The 6,045-nt window shown below is 47.7% G+C and overlaps 1 protein-coding gene across 1 annotated transcript in view; it reads left to right on the top strand.

The window, feature by feature from the left end:
* Window positions 1-2,644: 2,644 nt before the first annotated feature.
* Window positions 2,645-6,045, top strand: part of LOC148508031 (uncharacterized) — a 100,545-nt gene continuing 97,144 nt past the window's right edge. The window contains exon 1 of the mRNA XM_088445205.1: window positions 2,645-2,823. The gene's annotated coding sequence lies outside the window, so the exon portion shown is untranslated. The remainder of the gene's footprint in view (window positions 2,824-6,045) is intronic.

Below are 6,045 nucleotides of genomic sequence, written 5' to 3'. Positions count from 1 at the left end.
CCATCCATCCGCTGGAGTGTACAGAACTCTGCTTATTACCAAAGTGCACACACAGGCCCTGATTCAGAGCCGGACGCTCTGACAGAGCGCTCGCTCTGAATCAGGGCTGGCCTTCTTGTTTTTTAGAGCGGCCTCCTGGCCGCTCGCATAGCTGTGGGTGACCACCCACAGCTATAACGAGGGGCCAGGAAGATGGTCGCGATGGTCAAGACCATCGCGACCATCAGGCTTGCGATGAGACCCTTGTGGTAGGGTCTCGTTGCCGCAAGCCCCAGAGAGATTTCGGCTCTCACAGAGTCTAAATCTCTCCCACTGACATCACTCGTGATGTCAGTGGGGCCGCCCCCAAACGGAGGCGTTCACATGGGAACGCCTCCATTTGGGCAGCCACTCCCCCGGCCTGCCCACCAAAGGGGGCGTGCTGTCACTCAACATCGACAGCACGCCCCCTTTGGTACGAGACCCGGAGCGACGGTTTGCCCGTCGCTATCTGGGTCTCGCGCATGCGCACTGGGCCACCATCGACCCGCTTGCGAGCGCGTCTGAATCAGGCCCACATTCCCAACATTAGGCAGGTGGTTTTAATGTTATCTCTGATTGGTGATGGTGATTCAGAGATGGACGCAAATCCCATCACAACTGCGTCTTTGTTACGAAGCAACTGCGATAATATGCAAATGTCGACAAAACTTAAGAAGCCAGCGCCTTAACAACTGCGTACAGGATCGCAGACAGCGTTTGCTGCAGTTGCACTAATTTCGGCAGCTACAGTCAGACATTTTTTCACACGCAAAGCGGTGTATTGGCGCAGCAGCCAGAGGGCGTCTCTGTACGAATCTCGTAGATTGCGTGCCGCATTAGCATAGATGCACTGCGGATAAAGACGCAATCGAGGCTGCATTAGGGCGCACCTCTCAATCAGGCCTGTTGTCATATTTGATATGGTAAAAATCGGAAGTGATTAGTGAACAGAGCAGTCCTTATTGTAACACATAGTACAGCGTATTGAGCATGGTACATTGGGCCTGATTCAGAGACTCTAATTAGATCGCAGCTGCAATTTTGCACGGACTGCAGCTGCAAAAATATGCTAATAGTTCTAAAGTTAACCCAAGCATAGATATATGCGTAAATATCGGCAATATCAACCAGCCATGCAGCAGGTCTGACCTATCTCAAATACAGCGGCTCTCCTGCTACGCAGAGGGCTCTCATGCTGCATAGGAGATCACAATGGCTATACTATGCACACCCAGGCCAATTTACTGACGTTTTAACGGTTAGACACGCCTGCGTTATTCCAACCATCCCCCCGTTACCTCCCCCAAACGCTGACTACCTGTCACTTACTTTGCAAAGGTATGCTCTGTGCATACCGAATCAGAAACCAATTGCTGCACATGCACAGTGCAGGCTATACACCTGCTCAATGGCAAACAATGGCCCTGATTCAGACCCACTCGCAAGTGGTGACCCACAGCTATACGAGCGTCCAGGAGGACGCTCCATAATTATGGAGGGTGGCCCTCATTCAGAGCGTGCGCTCTGCTCAGAGCGTACGGCTCTGAATGAGGGCCAGTGATATTCACAAATAACATACTGGGGTAAATGTAACAGCCTGAGAATTTCAGGCATTGGTGAGACCCCAGCGAGTCTGGCCGATGTTTTAAAGTAGCAACCATATACACGGCAAAACAACCTGTTTTGCTTTTCATGATTAAATGTAATTGACTGCGTCTCGGGCTATTACATTTACCCCATGAAGTAGTATTATTATACTATTGGTCTATTTAGCATATAAACATTTTTTCATAGAAATATATACGGAATATAAGATATATCTCTTATAAAATAGGGGCCTGATTCAGAGATGAGCGTAGTTCACATGGCTGCTGCATCTTTGGCCGAAGCAGCAATGTGAAAATATGGTAATGAAGCAGGAGGCGTCTGAGGCGAAAAGACGCCTCCTAAAAGCATTGCAGAGCCGATTGCTGCATCCCAATCGGTCGCGATGGTTGAAGCATCGGTCATTTGAGAAAGACAAAGGCTATGCAGAATGGCCGTCTTGCCAGCCGAGGCCAGGAAATCTGCATCTTCCAACGCAGACCCTGGTCTCGTCACTCCCAGAAAACGGGGGCGTCACGTCCAATTCTGGGAACGCAGACTGACTCCTCCCCTAAACGGCTGAGCCTGATGGTGAAACACAAATGTGTTTTGTGCGGGCACCGACTGCGCATCTGCAAAAGATACACCACGATGGCTCGCTGTTGATGGTTTATGCTCGGTGGCTCAAAACCATTGACCATCGATGGTCACCATTACTGAATGGGCACAATTGGCAGAGTGGAAGGGTGCACTTGGCTGGGGGAATCAAAGAGGGTCCTTGGCTAAGAGGGGAGCGGCGCCTTTGGAAGTGGCCACCCCCCTTCTCCCATTACTTCCCACAAAAGGATAATAGTATATAAAAAAATGTGTGTGTGTATATATATATATATATATAAATATAACACGTTAATGGAGGGTACACACAATGGGATAGTGCTCGGCAGCAGCTGCTACAGAAGCGGGCGGCAGGCCTCGCGACGCCTCCCCCCATAATACTCCCCCCCCCCTCCACCACTGGTGTGATTGGCAGGGCGGGAATTTGGCCGTGCCGCGCTCGGATTGGTGCAGACGGCTGCGTGACCTCGCCGTCGGCCACCTGACCCGGAAAATCCGGTGCGCGCAGAACGGTTTCTAGGGACGGGGGCCCGTAGCAACCGGTCCCGACATCTACTGTATTATTTACTATATTGCGATACGGAGGCCGACGCGGAGCGTGAGGCGAGTATTGTTACAGTATCCCTGTAGCACAAGTGCAGCATTATTCCAATATTATTGCAGCATTACTACAGTATAGTATTCCAGTATATTGTGCCGTATTGTTACAGTATTTGTGTTATTACTGTATTATTATTTATTTATTTACAGGTTTTCTTTATCCAGTATTATAACATGAGACCCCCTGTCTCCAGGGGATGTAATGAATCAGTGAAGGGGCTGATTCAATACAGGGGGAGGTATATTTACTGAAGGTCGATTATAATCGATTTTAAATCGATCATAATCGATTAACATCGATGTTTAGTTTCCTGAGCTTAATCACACATTTAATAATACTTCAAAAAGTAAATCAAAAACTGTTAGTACATGTGTCATTTAGCCCCAGGAACACAACATCGATGTTAATCGATTAAAATCGACCTTTACTAAATCTACCCCAGAGGATCAGGTGGGTGGTGTTAGGCTAGACTAATAGGTGCATATAGAAGCGCAGGATGTAAAGATGGGGTGAAGGGAGTGGTGTGGTACCCTACAGATGGGGTGAGATGGGTAAGAGGAATACGGGAGCGGGAGGTGGTAATGGAGCTTGGTGTGAATAATAGGGAGACTATGGGCGGCATGCAATTGTTTCTACCCCCTTTGTGCTCGACCCGGGAGGTGCTAGCTGGAATGGGCGAAAAGTGAACTGTTTGGGCGCCCAAACGGCACTTTTCGCAATTGTGACGGACAGCACTTTAGTCGGGGGTAGCCGTTTTACGCGGCTAAACCCGACCTCTATGGCCGCGATCATCGGCCCCGAGATCTCCCGTCACTTTAGACAAGAGATCGGGCGCGCTAAAACAACTGAATACCGACCTATGGGGTATATTTACTAAAGTGCAGGTTATTAGTGGAGATGTTGCCCGTAGCAGCCAATCAGATTCCACGTAACATTTATCTAGCACCTAGAAGATACTAGCTAGAATCTGATTGGTTGCTATGGGCAACATCTCCACTTCTAAAAACCTGCACTTTAGTAAATATACCCCCTATCACTGGTAATGATGGAAAAGAGGAGAGTGTGGAAACATGAGATAGGAAGCAAGGATAAAAGTTCACAATTTGGTACACTAACATAAGTACACTTGTAATATAACCTAAGTACACTTGTAATATAACCTAACAGAAGTAATCTTCTTTTACCATACTCTATATTATATAGAGCGAGAGTAAAAAGTTAGTGTACCCCATGTTCTTAACTTTTTCCGAAGCAAGGTTCGGTGAGCTGTGTGACACTCTGAAGATAATGGCTAGGTATGTGTAGAAGGTATACAGCAGTGACATATGGTAAAAGGGGATAGCTATGGGATGTGTATGCCGGCGCCTGAATCCCAACACCAATCAGAATCCGGCGCCGGCATCCTGACAGTAAGTATTGGGTTATGCACTATGGGGGGAGGGAGGTTAGGTTTAGGCTGCGGGGAGGTAGGGTTAGGGGAAAGAGAGTATACTTACCTCCTTCTGTCGAGATTCTGACTGCAGGGATAAGGCATCCCGTACCCAACCCATAGCTATGATTATTCAGTGTTCTAGTAGTGGTAAGGACAAGGGATGGACATCGGAAGCCTGGCATCGAATGGTTGCCGGGCTTCCAATATCAAATCCAGCGATGCGATGGCAACTAGCCATCGCATCGCAACCATTAAATAGTATAACCATTGTGACAGTCATACTCGCAGCGTGTAAAAGGGGCCAGAGCCTATATGAAAGGGGCAAAGCATCATGGCTCTCTCCGTTCACGTCATTGTGGGGGCATGCCCAGCAATCTTCGAGATGCTGGGCTGCCCCTGGGTTCCCCCCTACAGTGAGAATAGATGCTGTGCGCATGCGCACAGCTTCTATTCTCCTGCTGCTCTAACGCTGCTCTGCCATGAAAAGCAGTGGAGTGCCCCCCAGGCTTCCATTGGATAGGCATCGAAAAGCTGCTTCCGATGGCTAGCTACCATCAAATTCCCGGTACTCGAAGGAAAAAGTACTTTTATTTAATCGCAAACATCGATTGTTGCTAACAATCAGTTTCCGATGACTATCCCTAGTATGGACAGAAAAAGGGGTCTGTAGAAGCACAGGATCGGTTGAGAGGGCAGATGATGGGTAAAAGGAAAACCGTTATGGATTTGGGTTGATGAGAGGGTACGCTGCTGGACGTAATTGGTCATTAGGTATGCAGTGCAATGAGCTGTCAATGCTCTGCAGATGGTAGTCAGTGATGGAGAGAGGTGGTAATGGTCGGTAGGTATGACCATTAGCGGCAATAGTGTTGTTAACAATATGTATAATGGTTTTATAGAAGGACAGGATAGTGTGATGAGCCGTGGGATGCTCTGTAGATGGTAGTTCTGAGGACTTGGAGGCGGTAGGTGTGAATATTTGGGGGCATTATACTGGTATGCTTATGTTGGAGTGGTGTACACGAGCATGGTATAGGAAGAGGTGCTGTGATGAGCTGGTTGATGGTCTGTAGTTGGTGGTTAGTAAAGTGGAGGCGTTATACAGAGGGAGATGGTAAGGTTGGTATGTATGAATATTTGGTGGCATAGCATTGGCGAGCATTGGAAAGAGGAATGTTTAGCAGTATAGGATATGAAGAGGGGGTGTAGTGATCTTTTTAATGCTCTGCAGAATTTTTAATTAGTGTTATAAATATAAGTGGATATAGAGCTGGTAATAAGAACAAGGGTTGTATAGGAGAGGATGAGGGAGTGTAATGAACTGTTATGCTCTGCAGATGGTGGCTATTGGTGGGGAGAGGGCACTCTGGAACAGGAGGTCATAATGAGGGGTAGGCATGACTTTGGGGGCAAAGCACACATTTGTGAAAGTGTGGGACCTGATCAGTGGTTCACCTTTATGATGTTGGACTAAGTGAAGTGACCAATATGAAAAGCTGGGTACACACTGGAGCGATGTTGGGCTGCCTTGCCATTTTGTAACGACAAATTGCCTACATCGCTCAGTGTGTATGGGTGATTGCGCGCTCCCGCGGTTGCTAGGTTTCATGTGCTGTACATCAAACTTTTGGATCATAATTTTCTGGAGGAATCTATTAGGACAGGTGGTATGAGCCTCTGCACCACTGTGACCGATTTGCAGCACCCGGCTTTTTTTGTTTTAGACCAATCGGATTTCAGCATATGACTAGATTGAGACCCTTCCACTTGTATAAATTCAATACAAAAAAAC

Source organism: Taudactylus pleione, unplaced genomic scaffold (assembly GCF_031769625.1).
Source record: "Taudactylus pleione unplaced genomic scaffold, aTauple2 ptg000377l, whole genome shotgun sequence".
Classification (NCBI taxonomy): domain Eukaryota; kingdom Metazoa; phylum Chordata; class Amphibia; order Anura; family Myobatrachidae; genus Taudactylus; species Taudactylus pleione.
Note: the sequence above shows the minus strand (reverse complement) of the source record. Positions and strands in the feature narration are given on the sequence as shown.